The following is a 25,369-nucleotide window of genomic DNA, read 5'->3' as shown; positions in this document are numbered from 1 at the left end:
CAAAACGTATTCTCCAGAAGTAATCACCGAGACAATTCAAGTTGGCCGGGCAATTCGTGTTTTTGGCTTTTTTTCCCGACGAAGCGATAATTATTTTTATCAATCATCATGGGAATCATTTGTGATAATGAGGATGACAATTTTTATTGAGGTTGTCGATGATAATTTTACATTTTTCTTATTATTTTTGGATCGGAAATTAGTGCAGGTATTTCATTCAATTTTCATTCAGTTTTATTTTATGATTTTCGTCGGAATAAAAATATTTGATAAAAATTTGAAGACGCAGTCTTATCAATTAGTTCATAATAATTTATGGTTAGGGTCTCACGAGGAGCCGGCGAGTTTTTTTCAACAATTATCATTATAATTGCTCATTACGTTGATCTTGAGAGAATGACATTATCGACAAGCAACATATGTTTGTTGAATTATAAACTACAGCAATTGTTATCGGATTCGATGATGGCCTTTCAATTATTTAACATCCTTCCAATTTTACCATCCGCTTCCCACTCAGCGAGATAAGTTTTTTCCCCTGAAATCCACTCTCCGACTGAAAAGAACTCGGTCGTACAGTCCTGGAAGGACCTTCAGAGTCCCTAAGCAGAAAATTCCCGTTAGGTTTTTTTATTGCGGTTCGAGGACGTCCAAACAAAAGTCAAAATCTCGGAAAAAAGTCAGTGAAATCCCCGGAAAAAAAACGACCCATGCAATTTTCATTCTCCCATCAAGGTCTCGGGGGGAACGTGTGCGACTGAAAGATAAGGAAAACCGGAAGTTACCGGGCTGCTCTGTTCGCCACCTCGAAGGTCACTCACGCGCCGAGGGAGGGATCATGGGCAAGACCGCACTCGGTCAACCGTGAAACCATAAATCCACGACTACAGGGTTTTTCGACTGTTCACGATGGTGGAGAAGTCGACTGGTAAGAGACTCCCTGCAAAAAAAAATCACGAGGCAGAAAAAAAAAACTGGAGAAGGAAAGAACCGGGGACCGAAAAACCTGCCGTCCAGCTTGTTATAAGCTTGGGAAGCATCGGTGGTGGCTGAGACGAGAGAGAAAGAGGAAGAAGAATCGAACAATGCGCGTCGCTGCGAAGAATGCGGTCCGTCGGGGCCCCCGGTACCTCTGTTGCATGGGGCCGTTCTTCGATCCAAACCGAGCAGAATCCTTCGAGGGCCCCGAGAACACTCACTTCGCTGTGCGATGCACCCTCTTGACGACAAATACCGCAGACGATAACCTGATTTCGATGTTGCGTCATTTAACAGTCAGAATAAATCTAACTTCAGGGTACCTTAACATTAGATCTAATTCCCTCAAATCGGGTATCAAGGGTGGTCTCCTCGAGTCATTTCCCCCGAAGCGCGGTCCTGCCGACAGTCGGCCGAGGTTCGGCCAACATTGGCTGAGCCTCGGCCCACTGTCGGCCCTTCCTCATCTCCCACCAGGATTATCACCTCATCGTTCTGCCCATTCCCAGTCCTCCTATCATTTCATCCATCAAATCTACATCCCCAACCATCACTATCAACAAAATTAAAATCCAGTAAAATCACATTCAGCCGTAAATAATCCCCCGGCAACGATCCATAACTCAGACAACTCATTAATTACCAATGTTAAACCAACTACTCAACCAGTCTATATTTCATCCGGCTCCCGAGACTTGCCCCATAAAGACGAGCTAATTAATTTATCAGTCCTCACTCAATGAAGCGTTCAAAGATAAGTCGAAAAATGACGCAAGAAGCAGTTCCTCAATAATTCCCCAATGCGCATAATGTTTCACGCTAGAGTGACGCCGAAGTTATCGTCCTCTACTTCGCAATCAATGGCTCAGTTAATCGATATAATTGCCAGATACAGTCCTATTTTTGATTTACGGTACGACCACATCGTCTTCAAACCATCTCCCAAGAGACAATTCTTCACTTGTATATTTTCAAAATGAAAAATGCTTTATAACTCGTACAGAGAATTGCCAGGACAGCGCTAATGTCATTCCCTCTTGGTTTCTTCTCGCGCAATGTACCCGAGATAAGAAGCACACCCAAGAAAGAGAAGTGCCCATCCCCCTCAGCGTTGTCCGTTTGATTTATGCTGGACGATTTTTATTATTCGCGTACCTCCCACTTCTTTTTCTCCCCTTCCCCATTTTTTCCCCCCTATCTCATAGGTGCTTATATACATGACTCGTATATACGACTTGGAGATGGTTGTGCTGTGTCGCCGGAGGGTGAGGGCTTCCAGAAAAAAAAAGATATGCAAACTTTTCCCCCCTTCCCACCCGGGAAAAAAAGCCACCAGACAGAGACCGATGGGAAAGTAAAGTGGAGAGAAAGGAAAATTCCGCCAAGAAAACTATCGTGCGGATAGCTTATCGAGTAGTTGAGAGAGGGAACGTACATCTTCAACGCAAAACTTTGCTGATTACTAAAACAACGTAAATTTTCAAATGAAGCTGATAGAGTCAGACCAAGTGGTTTTCAAACTTAATCAATAAGTTTTTTTTTTTTTATTTTTTCGGTGGAAAAACTTTGTCGTCCCTTACTATTTTTATTTCTCTTGTTTTCGACTGGGTATATTGGGGTTAGACCGAAAAAAATGCCCAGACAACGATCAATGGCCCGCTTTTATCAACGTCACGCCATTGCTGGCACCACTCCATCCCCCGTTTTATCATTCCCTCGTTCTTAGCCCTCCAGCCCATATAGTCACGCTCTACTTAACCTCGTCCTTCTCATTTCTTCCTCCCTACCACCCCCCCCTCCCCCGGACTGGGCGACCAAATGCTAATAAACTTGGAACGTACTTTCGCAATAGATCTCGTCTTCCGAATAATCTATAGTTCCGAATAAAAAGAGTGGAGAGGGAGAGGAGAATTTAAGGTTCAAATGGTTCAGAGTTTGTTGGCAAATAGGCGGAGGGAAATTTTGGAGAAAAATTTTCATGCTGCGACGGGAAGAGAAGGAAAGTTGTGGTCAGGATAAAATTTCAGTGCTGGAAATTTAATTATTGGATTGAATGTAGATTTTGGGTTGAAGTGGAGTGAAAAATTTCGAGAAATCCTCAGAATTTTTGAGAGAAATCCTGAGAGATTTTATCTTATCAGCACTAGGTATTTTTATAATTAAGGGATCGAGATATTTTCCTGTAATGTTGCTACATTTTCCATAGAATGTTCCATCGGTCAATAAATTGCTCGGATTCTCCGATTTTTCTTATCAAAAATTGTGTCTGTTCATTTTGAAAACTCTCCGAAAATCGGACTTAACAAGAATTGATAGCCCCCTGTTAAGACGTTCTTAGAGTGTCTATATAATAAAATAACCATTGCAATTATCACTCCCGAATATATATTGAATATAACAATGTCATAACACACCCTCTGATAACCCCCGAACAATCAGACTGAACTGCTACTTCCAACTCTCTCTTCCCCCTTTTCCGTTCATTAAATCCCGCCAACGGGAACGAGTAGAAGTCATCGCGTCAATCAATTGACCATCCATACTTGCATCATTCAATGTCTTAATTCTAAAACTATCCAAAAATGCACAGCCAAGGGCCACTCCCGTTATCAGATTTGCCAGTTGATTTCTGGTACCAAAAACCGACGAAATTCTCTGACTCGGAGAAAGCTAATAAACTTGGAACGTACTTTGGCAATAGATCTCCTCCTCCAGATAATCTATAGCTCCAAACAAAAAGGGTGGAGCAGAAGAGAGAATAAAGAGAGGAAAAATGAAAAGGAAAAAAAAAGCTAACAATCCATAACAGCGAGCTTCAATTAAAGCCCGTTGGAACGTGGTAGTTACAGGTGTACACCACGAGTGCACTTACTCTTCCTCACTGGCTCGATTCTGTGTATAAATGTGTACATGCTGAGGACCCCGGATGTATAGGTAAGGGAATCTACACGCGTACAGAGGGGGCACAAGGGTGGACGGCAGGGGGGGGGGTGAACCCGCGGAGAGTTATGACGCCGCACAATTAGCAGTTCGTGTGAGAGAGATCGATCGTTGCCGTGAACATACATCAGCGATGTAATGCTGAGCGAGTATATATTCACTGTAATGCACTCGCAACACTCGTTTTCAACTAGTTTCCAACGATTGTGAATGGATTTTTCATCAATTTCGATAGGTCGTGAAGTTTATTTTTTCTCATAACGAGAGATTTCGCTCACGAGAGCGATAGTGAAAGTAATTTGTGTTGAAAACTAATTATGGAGTTGTGAAAAGATTTTTGTTCGAATCGACCGTTTCCTGGTGTCCAACAAATTCGGGGTGGGGAGGGAGTGAGGGGGTTGATAAGGTAATTAATGAAAAAATTGGTAATTGATCGAACTGTGGGGGGAATTGGTTGACAGCAAGGACGAGAGTTGTGGGATACAGTCAGGTGGTTTTTGTATTCAAAAATTTTGGGATTAAAAACTTTGGAATGAATCGATGCAACTGGAATTGATTTTAGGAGTTCGATGATTTTTAGGAATAAATTAGCTGTTTTTGGAATTAATGCAAATGGTTTTGATGGGCATTTTCGATTTTTCAATGTGATGGGATCGTTGTTAATCACTCGGTCATGAATACCTTCATTGAAAGAAACATTCGCTTGTTTAATTATGTTCACGGCTTTTTAATCCGTTTTTAATTGTATAAAATGTTATCAAAGAAATGGAAAACGAATCGCTTTCTTAAATGATAAAAAAACATCAAGAAAACATTCGTTTTTTGCGAATTGTTCAATGATCTTAAGATTATCGAGTCCACTCGGCTCCTCAGACCACCTGTCACATAATTAAATTTATTGGTCCGTTTCCCGTGATAACTGAACGCCAATCGAAAATAGAAAAACCCGAAAAACATTAAACTCTACCTGATATATTTCTGACGGCCATCAGTCTCCATTATGTCTCGCCATTGATCCAGGGATAGTGTTCCACCACAATCTCCTTTATCCCAAACTCATTAAACAGCAAAAAATCACAGCACAAATCACCAAAATATCACTTTAACCAGACGAACGTGCCTCCCTCCGTAAGATCTTGGGCCCAAAAAAGCCGCGTTGACTCGGCACTCGCCTGGCTCTCAGCTGAGTTACGATGAGACGCGTTTCTGGCTCATAAGTGATCTTCCTTCCAACACGGGTTTTCAAAATTTCGAAAGATATCCGGAGGCAACAGCGGAGCATCTAAAACCGTACGAAGAGAGACGGACTAGCTAGTCGTTGATGCCGTGCGGACGAGATCAGAAGGACCGCCTGCGACCGTCTGATTTACTATGGCGGACCCAGGGATTCCCGGACCTGTCCGCCACAGTTGGCGTCCCTCGTGATGGGGTTTTTCGGGGGGATAAATGGGGGACGGACGAGGGTTGCCGGATGGGGTGGGGTCAGACCCCTTCACCATCATCAGATGATGCGTCCGCTGCGCGCTATGACGAACGCCATCTCGCGTGCCGCAACCCCATTGGACGAACGTGAGTGAGGATTATTGTGGTTTGGTTTATTAATACGATATTTGAATCGAAGGGGAGTGAGTATCAGGGATTTTTCAATGTGCCTGATGCTCTCTGGGAGACGTTGAGCATAAGTTACACGGATTATTCGAATTATGCGGAGGAGCGGAGGCTATTTGTCTTCCGGGGAGTTGATGTATGGGAAGGAGCGAAGAGGTGACACCTCGGGTTAATCATACTGAGGACTCACCGGATCAATTCAATTATTATGGGGCTGTGAGGCTGATGAATATCAAATTACCTATTGTTGGGAATTGAGAGATACTTCCGACCTAGACATTCGTCAAATTTGGGAGATCATTCACTTGAGGGTAGGAAAAAAATGCAGTTTCTTGGACAGTTGACGATTAATTTTCAGGACGGCAGTGGTGAGAGGGATCTGAGGGTGAAAAATCAGGTAATTTCTGTATTCCAATCTCAACTCGATTGTGACTCTTGGTAAATTTGAATAAATGTCTGGACAACTGGGAGGGAGGAAAAATTCGGTTATAACTTTTTCTGTGGCCCTCGATTCGGAAAGTCTCAATTTCGAAAAGTCTCAATTTCGTTATCTATTTTAGATTTTAAGATACTTGAACAGTTCTATCGTTTCGCTACTGGAGAGATCCCGTGCACGTGGGAACGTATCCAATTTGCATTTTGTGGGGGCTCCTCCTACGATTTTCGTATGGGCCACATGGTGTCATGAGAAAAGGGGAAAAAAATGTTACAAGAATATTTTCGAGAATTCTGAGCACAGCGTGGGGTGGAGCCTGCAGATCACACCCTCTTTCTCATGTGCGTTGGGGTCACGCATTCTTTTGTGGATGAGAATGGAAAAGAAAAATGGTAAAAAAGAATTGACAATGGAACTGTTGGCCAATAGGCGAGGGTATGCGAACGAGATGGAGAATAATTTTTTGGATTTCAATGGGTATTTTTCATGGTCCGATGGATCCCTTTGATGGAATTAATAAAGCATTTGTATATCTCGGGGTTGGATTTTTTTTATGAATAAAATTATTGGTGAGTGCTTCAAAGGCTTCTGACATTTTTCGAAAAATTTATTTCCCCGAGGGCCTGATTTACATGTCTAATGATCTGGAAGTCACGCTCGGGGCATTGCAGTACCTTTCTTCGGGATTGATGGAAAAAATATTACAGCGAACTAGACTGCTGTCTAGTGGCCTGCCAAAGAAGCATTTTGTTGGGATATTTTTTTTTTCATTCAGCACGGAATTGCTGTCACGCGCCCACTGCCAACAAATATCGAAATACAGCGGCTGTGCGATCAACTCCGCTGCCGAATCATTATTCCACACGCAATTGATCTTGATAAGAACCAGTTGGGGAGATCGAAGTTCTCATTCGCATGTGAATTGAGCAATCAGAGTGTTTACTATACGTAGAGGTAACTTTGCCATTCATCACCGTTGAATGACAGTTGTCGAATAGATGGAAAAATATTCGTTGGAGAGAGAGGAGTGAAGGCAAACATGGGAGTATGCATTGGGTAATAGTTATTTAGAATTTGTAGAAGGTATTTCTATGATGGTAAGAAACTACAATTTTAGAGGTGCATTTGAATGTTTGCAGTGGTTTGCATTAAACGGAGATCTGTTCACACGGGAAAAGGGCAACATATTCGTCAAGAATTAGTGCTGATATTTTTTTTACGCAGTTGCCAAAGATCAATTTTAAATTAGAGAATTATGTTGAACTAGAAGATTATTCGTCCACAAATATCTTGAAAAGAAATCTAAAAATATATTTTTTCTCATGAAGAAAATCAACCCTCAGCTGACGTATATTTTTTTCAGCGCATGACAATCTTATGGGACTGTGACATTCAGTATTCCGGTCAATGTCGCTTCTTCATTTAATGCCGAACGATGTTTAATGCCGTCGAGACATTCAATACCGTCATAGAATGCGAAGTCGACAGTACCGTCGCACATCGTTCAACCTCTCCTTATAATTCCACTAATCACCCCCAATCTGACTGTTTAATGTCGTTTCAACATTCACCGATGGCCCAATAACTTTACCCTCATACGACATTCTACCACACCTCCGACATCCAACATACCCCCAGCATCCTCTCACCCCCTTTCAATTCATCGCCCAACCTGCCCAACTTCACCCGTCCATCCAACATTCCCCGGACACTTCAATGTCGCCTCACCCCACCACCGACCGGATCATGTCGTGCCTTCCCAACATTAATCGTCACTCAATAAATCACCCCCTCCAAGACATAATCATTGAGACATTCAACCCTTCATTAACCGGACGTACTCTCCAGCATCGCGCAGTCTGCCGCATAATGCATTTCATAAATCTAAAAAACGCAGAATGTCGGGGAATGTCCATTAGCTTCCGCTCAGCATGTTCCCGGCTACCAGATGCAAAACGTTATTCACCGGCTACCGCTTGATTGGCTCTATTAAAATTACATTATTCCGGAGTCACTCTGTCTCGCGTTGTCCGCGTGTAATGCTGTACAGTCTAACGAGGAGAAGGCAGTATATTAGCCGCTCTCACTGCCCAGGGTGGGAGTTGAAGTGCGCGTGGCGGGGGCGGATGGGTCGGCAGGAGGGGCGGGGAGGGGGAGGCTTGAGCGGAACGGGAGAAGAGAAGGTTGATACCCTACCCTGCCACGAGGGTAATATGGCAGCAGTGTATTACGCAATAGTGCACTCACCGGTGCATCTAGGGTGGCGCGTGTACACCTATATTACAGAAAGGCAACTGTATACCCGTGTGGGAGAGGGAGAAAACTCGAGAGTATGACGGAATGGGGTGTGGATAACCCGGTGAAGAGGGGAATTGGCCGGTGAGGGGAGGGGGGGCGCTAGGGAGAGGGAGGCGGGAGATTTTGGCGCTACTAGGTAGTTGTGATATATGGCATCACCCCAGTTGGCCGGCATTGCTATGCGAGATGCATAACTGTCATCACGTTCAAACTAGATCAGCCCAACGATGAATCCGGTACAACGACGAATTGTTATATGGGTTCAGTGACCTTCTCCGTGTCAAGATTTTAGTTGACGTTGACGAATTGTATTTCATCTATCAGTATTTCAACAACAATTCACTGGGTTGCACTTTTCGAGTTGATTTAATGGGGGGAATTGTTCTTTTGGTCTGTTTGTAGTTGTTTTTTTTAATGGAGAGTGGAGTTGAGATTGAATGAGTCGTTGATTCGTAAATTTTTAGCACTGGTTGTGTGTAAAGATGGTAATTAATAGAGTGGTTTTATTTTATTTTTGAGGGAATTTGTTGGAAATTCTTGGAAGGGCTTTGAACTGGTCCTCAGTTCTGTGTTAATGTTTAAGAAGATCGGGGTCTTCAGCCATGTTAATTAACATTTTGTTACTGGGATTTTAGTAATTGTTGATATGAGATGCGATTATTTTTTTATGGTGTTTTGATATTTTAATGTGCAGATTTAATGTCGTCATTACATATTTAGGTCGATATTTAATATTAATCAACTTTAAATGTCGATAACACATTATATTGTCGTCACTGTTCTGAATTTTACTTTTGGTTCTTTTTGCATTTAAAGTATTTTTTGTTTCGAAAGAGATGAAAAAATTTGGTAAATTTACTCGGAAATTTTGGACACAACGACAAGTTTTGCGCGACAGTCAACGGAACACTGAGCTAGCTCTTGAGTTCCTCTGGTGCCGTCATAAAATTCACACCAGGTGATGGAAAAAATACCCAAACTTTTAGTGGACCCCTATTTCAGCATTTATCTCCAATAAAAAACGGGGGAAACCTCGAGGAGTTATGAGGGACCAGTGTACAATACTGTTTTTTCTGTAGGTACTAGAAAAAAGATGATTTTATGACTCTTGAAGTGGGCACCAACGAGACCAATCGGGAAGGAGGGGTTCATTCAGAGCTTGACTCGTAAAACGACAGCCGGTTTATTTTCTCGGGGGCTTCCCCAGATTTTACTGCGGCGAAATAAGAGAGTAGATTTGAAATATTTAGTTTCCACTAGAATTATTCGGTAGTAGAGCTCTCAAATTCAATTTGTAAGGATATATATGTGTCAATTCCTTTGAGAGAATAGTTGAATAAAAACTGTCGAGAAAATTGAAGCACATTTTATTTTGCAAAATATAATTTATTGAAAAATACCGGTCAAAAACAAAAACGAACGTCCGAATCAACAAACACTTTTTGTAGATATTTTTGTGAGGCTAAAATATGCTAGAAAAAAAATGAAAATGTGGTTAAATGTTGACATCTGTTCGTCAAAAATTCAATAAAATTTTTGTTTTAGTCAGACATTTTTTAGTCTCTGAAAAATGTTCAAAGATTCGATATTCAGTCAATCGTTCCTGCTGTGCACTCGATTTATTCGACAATTATTCTCTCAACTTTAGTTTCCGTGTGGGTAATAGACGAATTGAAAAAACTTGGAGACATTAGAAAACAGTGAAAACGTGCGAAAGGTAAGTGACAAAGCCCAGAACACAGCAACCACACTGTGGCAAGTGAAACGAGCCAAGTGGCATGGCTTTTAATGGAGTGAGGGGAAGAGCATTAAGTTGAGAGTTGAAGGAGGAGGAATTGGGTAGGTTAAGGGAGAAAGGGTGTGAATTACACGGAAATAGCCACGGGGTGGCTGAGAAGGGCGAGAGCGAGGGAGAGCCAACTATGGGAGGATACGATTCATAAAGCAGCAATTACGCGTACCACCCCCTCTAGCTGTTCGCTCTTGCTCTTCGTCTTGGAACGTCTTCCTCTCTCTCTCTCTCTCTCGCCCTCTACGGCAATCGTCCGGATGAATCGACGATTCATGCGGACGATGCCGGCTGCCTGATAAAGGACCATCGATTGTGACTATCGAGATCGCTCGGCGAAAGCGACTGATTGGTCAGCCATTATCACTCCATCGTTGCTCACTCTCGCATTCTCCCGTCCTTTAGTTTATTTTTCCGGATGTGCTCGTGGAGTTCGGGTGCATCAACGGCAAGGAAAAATGCACTACTAACCTCGTGTTCAATGGAATGGGTGCAAAATGGTTCGGGAAGAAACTTTTCATGGAAAATTTTTTGGGTAAAATTTCATGAAGAAAAATTCTTCGGGACAATTGACTAAAAAGGAATTTCCTAATTTTTCTGAATGATTTTTTTTCATTTAAGTTTCACCCACCATTCGCTGTTATGTTGTAGAGTGGAGGTGTAGAGAGACTATGTATTAAAAATGAAAGATGGAAAATTAAATTTAGGTTCTGTCCAATATGACCGATTAAAATTGGTCCAGTAGATTTCGACTCATGGAATTCCATCGCCCGATATTTAAATGAACCAATAATGCCCCAAATATCCCCCGCGGTTCAAAATTAATCGGATAATAATTACGCCCAGGAGAAAGGATTTTACTAGATATTTAAAGAAACCAATGATTATTCTCATTATTATTTAAGTATTTTTAAAAATCACCAGAGGGAGCTGTCAATTTTTCACAAAAATTATTATTATGATTTATCTCCTTGAAATTATTGTGTTAAGACGATTTCATGATATTCTTCTTCAAAATTTGTTCAATAAATAATCAAAAATGGCATTCGTTCAGTCACAATTCAATTGCTTCAGTATTTACACTAAATCTTTTTAGTCTTTGATTACAGTTCGTGGATTCCCGGATGAAAATTTCTTCCTTCTCATGTCCTTCGAGAAAACACTCGGAAGTCCCCCGCTCTATTGACGGCTTCGGCAGGAAGTGCTTGATATATACCTCCACAATTTATCGAATGATAAATTTTCCACAAGATAGGATCGCGGCTAGATTAAACGACAATTCCTTCTCGTTCCTCCTGCATCTCTCGGAAATTTTCACTGCCACCATCCCTCCAATGCGCTTCTCTCTTCTATCTCCGCACATCTCCTCTCACCCCCCGCCCTTCCCGTGCTCTTTTCCACGTGAAATTAAATATAGGGTAGAATTGCAGTTGCGGCGGGCGCGCGAGTTATGACCCCCGGCGTTTTCTCCTCTTACCCTAGCCCTTCTGATCTTCATCCTTACCTCCCCTTTCGACTCTTGCGCCATTCTTATCTGCTACTGTGGACTTTATACTCATTCCCCCACCTCTGCACAACTGAAATGAAGGGGCATAATTTTTTAAGAAAATATTTTCCTATCTGAAAAGACAAAGTTTGCCAACAATTTTCATGGAAAAAGTGCCATTCCCGAATTCTCCAGACGATATTTTAGAAGACTTGTTTATTATATATTTATTGTAGACATAATAATCAATCGAATCAATGAAGAGAATTTTTTTATTTGAATTTTGAGGAAAGGAAATTTATGGTTTAAAATTTTTCATAAGAAAATTTCCCATCACAAAAATTCACAACTGCAAAAAATTCCAAAGGACAATTTGGGCGGGAAATTTGGTGAGTGAAAAGTCAGTAAAATAAAAAGATTAAAAAAATCGTTGAATATCTTTGTATGAAAATATTTGAATAGAAAAATTTTCACAAGAAAATTTTCGGAAAATGATTTTTCACAAATAAGATGATTTTTTTTTGTAAAATTATATATAAGATCGAATTGTAGTGACGGGAACGCAAAGTTATAGCCTCCGGCGTTTTCTTGGCCACCCCCTTCCACCCCCACTTTCTTTTCTCCACCCCCTTTTCGACTCCTGCGCTCCCCTTATCTACCACCGCAGACTTTATACTCATTCTCCCACCCCCCACCCACCAAAATGTATGGGCATCACCCTCGCTGTATCTGTAAGCCACACACTTTTCCCTCCGAGGGGGAAAAAAAATTTTCGACAACATTTTTTTCCCCACCCCCAGAGGGGAAAAACTTTCCCAAGAATCGTTTTTCATGATACTAATATCTCACGGTATTTATGCGCCTTTCTTTTTTTCGAGGATAAATAAAAATTTACGATGCTCGTGGATACGTGAGCTCCAGCAATATTGGTTTATATAGGTGAGGAGGGTGGAAATATACAAGGGGTGGGACGGAAAACTTTTGTTTACACCATTCATGATTTCTAGAATGAAGCGTGGGTTTAATGGTTTTGGGGGTATAATTTTGTACACGTGAGGAATTAAGTGACTCTGGTCACGGAGGGTAATTGAATATGTAGTAGGGAGAGGTAGATTTTTTCAGGGAAAATATCAACATCTGGGGTAAATAGGGAGGTTTGATTAAAGAGGGGCTGTGAGGGGAAATGAATGTTGTTGAATGGGCAAAAATATATTGGATGTGTGTGCTCTATATTTAAAAAATATCAATCGATTGTTGGTGACGTGAGCATTCAAACACGTGATGAAGATAAGGGTTGATTATCAAATTTTTTCAAGTGAAAAAATTCCGGGGGAATGAAAAACACTTGGGGTAAATGCCGCTTGAGATATTTTCGGGGCTGATATCTGAAAGATTTTTTTTTTAATTTCTAGGCCAAATTATCAAAAAATATCATTTTCGGAATTTTTTAAAAATAAATAATTGGAACCTTTGTGTGCATTTAATATTGCGAACACGATTGTAAGGGTCAGAAAGGGCATTTAAACAGCAGAAATTCAAATGCAATTTTCGTAATAAATACCCGCGAGTAAATTCACCACTCGAGATACTTTGCATTTACAACCCTTGACAGAAACAGGACAGACTCGCTGAGGATTTTATGGTGCTCATCCGGGTGCTCTCAGGGGTATCGTAACCAACGTGTCTCAGTGAATTGCAGACTGTCCGAAATAGTTAAGCGCGAGGGAATCGGGGAAAGTGGAGATGGCTTTATTCTTTTTAACAAGAGGCTCCCCGGTTGAATCGACGTCGCATCTATTTTCCATTATAACTTGGAGTTTGCCATTTGCGGTGTTGTTCCCAGCGGTGCTTGAAACAATTAAATCGTAAAATGAGAAAAAGATGGGGAGGCGGAGTGACTCATCGCTGAGTAAAATGTTTGGAGATGGAAAACTTCATTAAAGTTGGAGAAATTTTCCCTAACTGATGACTAATTTTTTTCATACATTTTTTAAACGCCATATATTTGCATGCGTTTAATAAATTATTTGTATTTATCACGGTGTAATTTAGTCATCACATAGCTGATGAGTGATTCAATGATTCAACGAATTTAATAATATCTCGACATTGAAGTTTTATCGATTTCAATTTGAAAGAAATTAAATTTCCATTTTCGTCATTTTACAGAAACATTTTGGATTATTTTTGTTTTTTCAAATTGAATCATTGAAATCGAATAAATTTTTATATCAGTATAGAGTATAAAACCCCTTCCACCTCTAATTTCAGTTCAATACATCCCCCAAATTTTGAGAAATAGCAATTCGTTTTTTTCCGCCTTCTCCTAAAACGACGATTTTTAGTTTTGTCTCGGACTAAAGTATTTGAGCAATATCTGCGAACCTAAGACAAATAGCGAAATTTTCATCACGACCTTTATTGTAAAACACAGCTCGCCGCACAAAAAAGGTAATAATAAAAATCCCCGCATCTCTCCTACATTCCGAGATATCCATGAAAAACTGCCCCATACCTAACCGTGACTTATCCCTTTTCACTCCTTCGCAACTATTTTGGTTCCCTCTGAAGTCCGAAAACCGCCCAAAATTCACGAAAACAGATCATCGATAAAAATTAACCCTCCCGACAGCGTCACGTGTGATAACATTCAATCCCTTCTACGTGAAGTCTCTCCGGTAATATGCCACTTGTCTGCCTATTGCTCCAGAACTCCCTTTCGTCCTCTGGATTTCCAATTTTTCCGAAAATTTCTCTCCACCTGCGATTCCAGTTCTAATAAACTCTCGCTTTTCCTTCATCATTTCCCTCACACCCTGTCAATTGAAAAGTCCCCAAATTTTATAGTTTCGCATCCCCTCGAAAATGATATGGCGTTGGCGTTGTAGTATCCACCGGTTAGAGACAGCCCCTTCGGTACACACCCAAGCGCCTATCAAGGGGTTGGTCTCCCGTGTACTGGTGTGTGAGGGCAGCAATAGAGTGGGAAACAAGAGTGAGAGAGACACAGGGAGAAAGAGAGAACCAGAGGGAGAGGGCGAGAGACGGTAGAGAGTAGGAGCAGGAGCGTGCTGCCCGCACCAGGCGCCCCTTCGCATATTTCACCGGGAATTTACGAGCCTCGATACGACAGGGAAATTGCAAGAATGGCGGAGTAATCTATCTTTCCTTGCGCTCTCAGTGAGAGAGGCTAGAGCCTCTCTTCTTTTTCCCCGAGTCCTTCTTTCGGACTCTCACACACATAATATACGTGCAACAGAAAAAACTAGCTCCGTCTCACTTCTGACATTTCCTCCCTTTCCAACCCCTCTACCCCCACCCCCGCCCCTCCTCACCGCCCCAAGTGCGTCCTTTTTTCGCTACTTCGTCTCCACGTTTATTCTGTGCCAGAAGAAGCCCTCAGGCACGTACATTGCACACACAAGGACACACATACACACACAAATACGTGAATACTTCCTACGGTATCTCGCAATGTATTAAAGTAAAGGAAAAGTCCTCTGTCTCCCTTATAGATAACGGGGATTTGTCCTCTTGAGTAGAAAAGGTCCTAATTGTCTTCTTCGGAAGAAACCACAGACGAATGGCTTCACTTCGAGGCGGCGATTCGTCTTGTGTGTGTCCTATCTTTGCCGAAGTACAAAATTAGTTTGGGAGAATTTTTAGAAATGTTTATGGACTCACGCCCCTAATGAGTCTATTTATGCGCTTGAAAAATGGGGGGAGGGTACGGGAATAATTATGTTGCTGGTACAGAAAAATTAGTTTATGGTACGAGTGACAAAAAGGGGACTTTTTGGTGCGCTCAACGTGTGGAAAATCCCCTTTTTCTCAACAGTAAGATCTAATATTACATACTACAAATGGAAAGTAGTTATAATTTATTGAAGGTAATGATGGAAGACAGGGACATCATAAGGGTGGAAAATTCAACCAAGAGGTTCTAAGTTTAGTCAAATGAGGGCTAGAGTTAGACCCGAAGGATCCTAGAAAGAGGAAAACATTATCGCGAAAATCGCGAAGGTCACAAGGGTTTGAATTGCCCTCTTCACCGTAGCCCTATCAATTTGCTCCACGAAAAAATCTCATTTTTCTTGTTATTCTCAGATGAAAGATTGTTATCTAAAAGTGGAAAAAATCTCGAGGCATATCGGAAGAGAACTAATTGCCTTTTGGAAATTTATGGTTCTTATATTTTCCGCGAGTCTTGGAAAATTGAGGGGAGTTCGTTGATGTGTAACGATGTATCACCCCCTGCTATGTCGAAACGCGGCGATCTTCAAGATAATATGATGTGTTCGAGGATTACCACGCACTTAGATCTGACGTTCATGGGGCTCGCGACTCCCAGAAGGGTTTTGCGGGAAGTCCCAAGATTTATGGAGTGGGAAATGAAAAAATGTGCATTCTGGTCACGCAAAATTACTGTAACTTCATGTTCCTACAAATATGATTACTCGCATATATGGGGTAAATGGAGTTCCTGAGAATTGCAGAATATTTTCCGCTGTTTTATAACCAACAAAGTCCTAATTTGCATCTTGAAAAATTCAAATAGTATTAAAACCGTATGACAAAACGGGAATGCAAAAACGATAAAAAATACTGAAAATTCTGTAAATCATAATTCAACTCAATTCATTCCATAATTAATTCAATAATTAATCCAACGAAAATCATCATCTTCCGGTGAAAAATGTATGTTTGTCTACAGATAAATAGCTCCGATACAAGATATCTCTTCATCAAAACAAATAAGTTTTCGACAGAAGTTACTTTTTTTCTCAGTGCAGTGCACTGACCAGAAAATTAATTTTTTTATTCAATAAAGCCATGAAAAAAAAGCGAGACACTGATTAATCACTCAGACATAATGCCCCAACGACTCCATACGAGTCTGGTGTTATCCATAATTCCAATTAAATAAATCCTTCCGGCCTCGGGAACGGACAATTAACACGTTTTTCCATTTATCTGTCTCGATCAATGAAACGCCTTGCGATCACTGGGCAAATGCATTCAATCCCCCTTCCACCCCTCCCGTAAATTTTCAGTGTGTGCGTTTAACATTGAGGATAAGAGGGAGAGAATTCCACAATGAATGAATGCCAGTAGTCGCCTCATTATACGCATATCCCGCTATCAGTTCCATCCAGTATATATCACCGGAGCGTGGAGAGTCAGTGCAATGAGAGAACCAGGTGAAATAAATAAATAGTTGAATATAAAGCGAATAATTATATGTAATTTAGCCATGTTAATTGAGCTAAATGATGTAATCAATCATTTTTTTAATTTTATTAGGACTGTGAGCTGTTGATATTACATCAACATTATTCAATTTTTTCAAGAATTATATGTCGGCCGGTACCTTCTGGAATTATAAACTATATAAATTACAATTGCTGATCCCTACAATCCTTATGAGACCTTAAGCACCTGACCCTTGCGATCCTACACTCTCGATATTTTATCCCACTGAGCGATGTTAAGCATAATTTTTAAATCGGAAATCCGGTGCTGCTAATTAATTTCGTGATCTTCCTGACCTCTACGCCCTTCGTAAGGTCTTCTATTTTATTATATCAAATGATACATTCATAATATAGATATATTGGCACTCGTGTTCTCACATGAGGATGCGAGGATAAATAAACACCACAGCCAAATTCATAGTATGAATGTGGAAAAACTTAATACAGCAGAAAAGAGCAAGCCGATAAATGAGACAAAACAAATGCTGGTAGGCAATTGCGAGGTACAGCATAGTCTGAGGTATCATATTAATGATGCTTAGGAAGCAACTATTTTGTTATATCTATTGATATATTATTATGATATATCCTGACCGCTCTTAACTTCACAAATGCCTGCTAACTTCGCCCCATGACCCTGACGTCAGGCCCTTATCTTTTAATATTTAATTAAACGAACTGAGATACTATAAATATATGATATACTTATGATTCACTATATATCATATTGCACCGGGCGATATGTTATAGATAATTTTTTTATTGGAAACAGGTTATCCCTTATTAATTTCATGATCTTTCTGACCTTCCCGCCCTTCACAAGGGTTTATTGTTATATTTCATTACATCAACTGTTATATTATATTTGAATTTCTGGAAAAAACCGATGTGCTAATGTACGTTAATCCTTCTGAACTTCATGAAGACTCAGGAAGCAGACCCTGATGACCCTTGCCCTCTAATATCTCATCAAATCAAGTGATATATTATACACAATATTATATTGCTTATGTAATTGGATGACGAAGGAAACTCCCACACCTCGGAATGTAAAAAAATTCAATGTTTTATGGGTATTAGAATTTCAGGTAAAAGGGGTTGTATTTCTATGCGAAAGGAAACACGCCAGCATGAGCCAGGAGATGGGAGTTTGTACAACACTCCAGTACACCCACCCACGAGAGAGTTGCACCCCTTTTACCCGAGGGGGATCGTCGGAGCGATTTGTCCCGTCTGTTAATTAGTGAAAAAACGGAGTATGAATCTCGAGCGATCGTATATTACCGCGAGCGTAATGGATGGGATTACAGCTGCTGTGTTAAATTAAACCGAGAGAACGCTTGGCCACTAGTGCACACGGGTTATACCAACGTTCATCCACTGGATATACAGCGACTCCTGTGTGCAGATATACCTCTCTCCTATTTTAATATTTACGGGATAGTGATGAGAATTTTTCACACATTTCACTGCCATTTTTTTTCGTCGACCTTGAACCTGTGTCAGGGACGAATCTGTTTTTGGGATTTTTTTGCCATTTTTTTGAGGTTCACGAGGGCCTCGAGAAGGCCCCAACAGTTATTTTAGATATAATGTCATGATATCAGACGACAAAAATTTTTTTTCACTGTATTTTTTAAAATAAGTTGATACTGCGAAACGAAAACGCAAGTCCTTCGGATATATTATTTTTTATAGTTTAAAATTGAGAATTGTACGTTCCTCATAAGAGTTATAAGGGTTGCAAGGGTCTTAACAAATACCCTTGCAACCTTTATAACTCTTGAATTTCAAATATAATTTCATGAAGCGGAAGTGCGAATTTTATTTCAGTTTTACTCGTCACAAGGGTCTGAAAGGCTTTCAAACATAATCTCGATGTGAATTCAATCTTATCCCGAATTGTTAGGTATATCCCTTCCTATGGAAGCGATTATTAAAAGAAAATCGAACAATACTCGACGGTAACTTGACACATTGAAATGTCAGAATCGCGAATTATCCCAATTTCGAACTCTTGGCCCTCGTTTTCACCCACAATTAACCCCCTGCAATTATCAAATAGATTTAGATTCATTCATACGACTGCTATGGCCACAAGTGAATAATGCCTGATGATTAAAATTCTTGATGTGTCTCCGAATGTACAACTAAAACTCCCTGAAGTGTGTTGAGGAGAAGATGAATGAAAGTGGGAAGTCATCAAAGTGCGAAGATGAAACATCGAGTTGTTGGGGACAAGAAAAAGGAGATTGGCGCGCTTACGAAGAAGTATCGTGCACCAGTTTAAGCTACCAACCACTCGGCAGTATCTTCGCGTCCCGCGTGAAATTAATTAGTTAATTAAGCATCCAGACGATGGTGTCCATCCAATTAAATCCCCAGCTGACTCCGCACGCGCCCCATGTGTATTATTCCGGGAAGTGACTTTCTCGGCTTCTGTGTTTGTTATATTGATGAGTTGTATCCACCTTTATCTGACATTTTACCCTGTATCTACCACTTATTACAGAGTATGGTTTATTATGACGTCACACAATGCGATGTAGTACAGAATATCGCATTAAATTAGATCATTGTCTTCCCGTATGTCCTTTCGCGTCTTTACGATTCGCTCCCATCACACCCCCAACCCCCTGTACCACCTCCGCCGAAGGGCTACGGAAAACTCCATCTCGGGGTGGAAACCTGCCCAGGTGCAGTCCTCCCTATCATCTAATCTCTCAAGCTTATCAGTACGAAACTGAAACAAAAAATGTCTCTCAGGATTCTTTGAGACCCTCATGACCTTCAGAACGACCTTCCTAAGACTTTCCTGCTCAAATCCCTCGCTCAATATCAGGAGTGAGATCTTTTGAGTTCAACGACATCACCCTGAAGACACAAAACCCGAGTATTTAGTTTTAAGGATTCACCTAAAAATAATAAAATTAAAGTCTTCCCCATAAAGCAGATCTTTCTCTCCTCAAGTACGTTCCACAACGTCTCACTGTCGTCTCTTTATCTCCGAAACCGTGGCGGAGGTAAAAAAATCCCCAATAAAAAAAATAAATCTCACGAAATATACGTCGGAGAGAACAAATCAACTCGTGCACCGCTGGCTCGGTCAAAGTTTTTAGTGGCCAGGCTCCAAATATTTGTTTTTGCTCTCTCTCTCTCCCTTCGTCTTTTCTGAACCTCCAGCCCCGGGGACGAATATATACCTCGGAGTAAGGGAGAAACGAAGGAGAAAGGCTGGTATTTCGCGAGAAATCTCCGGCAAAAGTGAGTGAGAGACTGATTCCAAAGAGTCAAGCCAACTCCTCACACTATCACCCACGTGTGCACACAATTCTGGGTGGAACCCAGAGAGATGTATCTCTCTTTCCATGCGTATACGCTCGAGTGGTATATCCCAAATGTAACCAACCCCCCTTTTTGGTTTTACACACTCCTATATTGCCCAGTAGTCGCCAAAAACTCCTCAACCAGCAACTTGGCTGCCAAGAATAAGCTGGAAGCCACTTCATCACTCGCATTATTGTACAACCAACGTGATATTACCCAGTCTCACTCTTCGTCTTCATGTATCTGCTTCCGACGACACTAACGTCACATTATTTTTCTTCGTCTATCGCTATTTACTCTGGCATAATGCACGACATTCTTTCGAGCAGATATACTTTCTTAAGGTTCTTCATTCCATGATGAATCATTCGGAAGTTGTTCAACTGCACTACAGAATCTAACGGACAAAGGATAATTTTCGTCATGACCTTTTTTGTAGAGAAAATTGAGAGCTAGAGAAAAGATTTCCATGACTATTTTGCCAGCTGGCTTAGATTCCGAGATAATGAAACGGTTCCTGGTGAAATGGTTTGGGGATTCTCAGGATTCTCGTGATTCCACCTTCATGACTCTTCGTTCAATCCCAAATTTCAGGACCTGTGGCTTCACAGGGTCCATCAGGTGCTCGCAATTCATCTGCATCACTGAATCGTCTTCCAGGTCCATTGGTCAAAGCATCACTCCAAGTCTTGACCTTCCAGCGTCAAAGCAACATGAGAATAATTGGTCAGTAAGCTGGTGATGGTATGATGAAGAATGCCAAAACTCGTAAAATGAATACTCGGAAAAAAATTGGATTATCGTCATACTGACTATATCGCACCACTCATTCCAACGAACATCAAGCGATTACCATAATGTACCCTGAATATTTATCCGGAATTACTCGTGAAGTCGTAGCTCACAGCGGGCAGTATTGGATTAAGCTAGTTGGATTTAAGTGGTGGATGGTATCCTTCCATTTGGGCTATTCCTCATTTCAGGACTAGCATGTAGATTAATCGTTATCTCCAGAATCCATATTGTTTGGTAAACGTTGGTGCACACCCACCTGTATCGCTTTAACCCACACAAAGTGTTATAAATTCGATAGAAGAGGACAGGAAAAGGCCAGATGGGATGGAGTGCGAAAGAGATATGTGAGCCTGGCAGACTCCCTTGGGAGGTTGGAGAGCCGTATCTGAAGTGACTTTTTACATTGTACCTCCTGGAGTGAGAGCAATAACAGATATGGAGGGGAGGAATCAGGTGGAATTGCTCCCCTGCCGGTCAGCGACAACTTCGTGACCTTGAAAAATCAAGACGACTGGAGCATTGAATCTAGATATCTCTCGGTGGTAAATTCCCACAGACTTTATTATCATCATCATCATCATCATCATCATCATCATCATGGCTGGTACATCTGTATCAACCGATTAATTACGCACTGATTGGTTGGTACGATACGAGGAATAATGAGTGATGGCGGACGATTTTGGTTGTTCCTTCTTGGATTAACTTGAGGGAACGAGAGTTGAAGATCGTGAAGCGAGGATGATGGATTCCCGTCAATTATGGAGAGAACACCGTATTGTTTTACCGAGGGGGAACATTGATCGATGGTTCCAGTGGTCTTGTAGCTACTTGCTTTCTTGTGACCAACTGCCCGACACATTCTGGTTGACGATAAACTCATGCCGTGTCTCTCGAAAGTTCTTCTGGCATTTGTGTCTCAAGCATTGAAGATTGAGGATGAGGGCCTGTGGCTTTTCATGCGGCAATTCATTTTTGCTGGTCATTTTGCGGGGGAATTCCTGGGTGAGATTGAAATCTGCTAGGGTTGCGGGAATTTTCGAGGTTCAGATGTCGCTGACTTGGTGAGACACTATTTCCGTCAATTCGGTGGTTGTCTCATTCATCAGCTGACGCTGTGCAGGGGTCTGGTAATCCGAATGCTACAGTCGGTGTGGGATGACGTTAATAAATATCGGGAACAGAGTTTAGACAAGTGAATCGCAAATATTTCGAAATGGAGTTATTTTGCGAAGCTTTTACAAGATTCTAGTTGTGAAGCAGTCAAGTTTTCAATGGATACGTTAGAAAGTGCGGGGGATAGCGACATTTTGGCCGCAACTTTGCGTGTAGATTGTAATGATGTTTGCAAAAAAGATTTTCGATGAGCACTGACTTGAATTCGCTATTTTTAGGGAGATTTAACTCGAAAATAAATGATCCTGAGTTTCGTGAATGGACTTTGCAATGTCGTGTTTGATCACAAGATTCGCACGAGTTAAAAGCCTGATGACGATTTGACCTTTTTTGACCTGCTTTGACCCTCATCCGCCGATTAAACCTTCATGCTCACTTTTCGGTTTCCACATCAGCGCCGGTTTCTGACATTTTGACGCCATTTTCTCTTGCGTAAAAAAAATGCGAATTAGGCGTGTCGCCTAAACCCAAACGCCCCGTTTCTCCCGAGTCATCTTCACAGAATTTCTCCACAAGCTCTACCTAGAAATAACTTTTGATTCCGTGGATGGTGATTCGCGTGGTTTCGCGTTAAAGGCACCAGTAAATCTCTCAAAATTAATGTTCAATGTAACGTGAAACATTCTCTGCAATTTTCGTTCCTGCTGATTTTTTTTTTCGTTCAACGATTCTTCTGGAAACTTCATCCAGAATTAAATTAAATCGACCTACCACAATTTGCAGTTCGCGGTAGTAGCTTTTCCTAGGAAAACTCAGCAGCCACTTGACTCATTCTCTTCCGCAGTCTAAACCAACAACAGAATGATGCAGAGTAGTTGCACTGGGGTGGGCAGAGGGAAGGGTGGGGGTAGATGAGGAGAGTAAAATTCACCAGGGCGTAGACGCATCGCAAATACATTTACATAACTTTGCATACATGTTTTGATAATTGACCCACCCCTTGTTGTCCCACTGCGCTATAATAACTCACAATGAGCCCGTTGGTCGTTGAAAAGCTATTCTCCAGGAACTTACGAGTTGAAATTTTAAACTAAAAGTAGATGATAAAATTGTGTAAAGTGGGGTAAAAATGAATGGCATGCACTATGTCAGACTTAATAGTAATGAATAAAAAATAGTTAGTCGGACGTCAACACTACAAAAACCAAAGTGCTGCTCCCAACAATTGCAAGCATCGTGGCACAACAGTATGTAAATAACCCATATGTACTAGCTAGTGTTTTACGTTATATACCTAGGTTTGCTACTACTGAAAGGTTTTATCCTTCATTTACCAATCGATTCTCATATAACACCAGATTAATGCACGAATATTGTGAGATTTTCAGGTACAGAAAGCGTAAACCTGCCCCTAGAGAAGTGGCTCATAAGGAAAAAATGTTACCTGACTTCTAATTAATTTTGTAGCTTTTGATGTTGAGGCAGAAAAGACTTAAGGATCAAAAAGGTCACGAAATCCTGAACAATCCTATTATAAAAACGGCGCCAGTGAGACGATCGATATCTCTAAAGTCTGTCATGCTGATTCCTTATCCGTACACAGCTGTCTCTGGGAGTAAATTTGAATTCAGAATTAATTTAATGAATAAATTTTCAATCATTTTGATAATTACGGCGCGTGGTAGCTCGCGTTGGGTCTCGTCTTGTCAAAAATCGTGAAAAGTTAATGTTATAAAATATCAGGAATGGAAGTCCTCAGTCTGAGCGCATGGAATAGCCCCAGGAAATTTGTACAGCTCATAAACACTATCGAGCTCTGCATACAGTGAAGCGAGTGGCCCTCGGGGCTGGTGAGTTTACTTTGTCGGTAACGTCTCCCAGCCAACATAGAAACTCAGCTCTAATGCAGAGTAATGTTGATTTACGCCACCGGTTCGGTCTCGTTCTTCGTGTCCTACTAGCCCCCCGCCTCCAATTCCAACCGAGACCGCTCCGATAGTCTCGAAGGATTCCAATAGTGGTCGAAAGACGGCGATTGCTGCTGAAAGCGTTAATTGAATTTCCCACTGGTGGGAAATCAGGACAGATTGAGAATCGGTGGAAAGGTGTGACGCTGGAGTGTCAATGAGGAAGTCACGAAGATCGAGACTCCTTGTAAGGCCGACGATGATCGGATGTCACTCGAGTGGTCTCTGAGAGAAGTAAGAAGTGATGTCCAGTGCAGAATATTTTCACGTCTCTGGTAACGCGTATTTGGTTGTACATGGATACCGAGGTGATACTAATTGAAACGAGAAATTCACCGAGAACTTCACGAATCACTGGGTGAAACGTCTGATTCTTGTCGTGGGTAGCTTGTAGCACATCAACATTCCAATGTGTTCAGTACAGATGTGTCAGGAATACAGTCCGGGGATCGAGTTTGGAGAGGACTACGAGGAGCACTAAAATTTAAAGATTAAAACCGGGACGAGGGTTACCGTGCGCCGACGAATCTTCAGTAAAAATTACAGAACTTGAGTTCAATTGCCGATTACAAAAGTGACTGGGAAAATTTACGTGACGATATCGCAATTTATCACAGAAAATTTGGATTAAAATTGCGGAACACTCCGCAAAAATTTCGTAACATTTTCTTCCATTAGATATTGCTCCAAAATTACGGAAAAGATCCCGAGTCGGCATTTCTGTCCCTCACCAGGATCCTCTAAAAACTAATGTATTTCTTCGATGCCCAGATCTCACAATACAAATTAGTTTGAGATCCAATCAAATACAAATATGTCGACTCGGGATTCGTAATTTTTATTTAATATTTCTCTTCGTGTTTTAATGATCAACTGTCCATAAAAGTTAATTTTTCATCTAACAGTGTAAAGGATCACTCGAATGAGAATAAAATAATATCTATTAGACTAACGACCAATAGGAATACTAATTGCAATGAGAAATTCTCCCTACGGACTTCACCATTCACAGGAAGAAGCTGTGATACTTGTCGAGTACTAGTGTGAAACGTACACCCATAAGAAATATAGTCCAGTAGTCAACTTTGAGAAGAAACGGGGACGGGAGTTTGTGCTGAATCGTATTGGCGTGTATGTGCATGATATTCACGCGAGATAACGATAGGCGATCGTTGCACGCACCCGGGGCGGGGGAGGGGGGGAGACGTCGAGTGAAACAGAACACGGACAGTCAGACATACTGAAATGGTAAAATAATCCTGAGAGAATTGAGAGAAACAGGAGGAGAGAAGATGTGGAATGAAAAAATTTCACCGGATAAACAAAAAATTGTAAAATGAAAATGAATGAGGTGGAAGCGGAGGGGGCGGGGGA

General features: G+C 41.2%; 1 protein-coding gene across 4 annotated transcripts in view; it reads right to left on the bottom strand.

Moving 5' to 3' along the window:
* The window catches only part of LOC135172634 (homeotic protein antennapedia-like), a 146,118-nt gene that overhangs the window by 100,610 nt on the left and 20,139 nt on the right, over nucleotides 1-25,369 (bottom strand). The window contains exon 1 of one of the 4 annotated variants that reach the window (XM_064138828.1): nucleotides 4,886-4,991. The exons of the other annotated variants lie outside the window; for them this stretch is intronic. The gene's annotated coding sequence lies outside the window, so the exon portion shown is untranslated. Of the gene's footprint in view, nucleotides 1-4,885; nucleotides 4,992-25,369 lie in introns of those variants that run through there. 4 annotated transcript variants of the gene reach the window in all.

The sequence above is a fragment of the Diachasmimorpha longicaudata genome, chromosome 2 (genome assembly GCF_034640455.1).
Source record: "Diachasmimorpha longicaudata isolate KC_UGA_2023 chromosome 2, iyDiaLong2, whole genome shotgun sequence".
Taxonomy (NCBI): domain Eukaryota; kingdom Metazoa; phylum Arthropoda; class Insecta; order Hymenoptera; family Braconidae; genus Diachasmimorpha; species Diachasmimorpha longicaudata.
The sequence above is the reverse complement of the archived record's forward strand: the minus strand, read 5'-3'. Positions and strand labels throughout refer to the sequence as shown.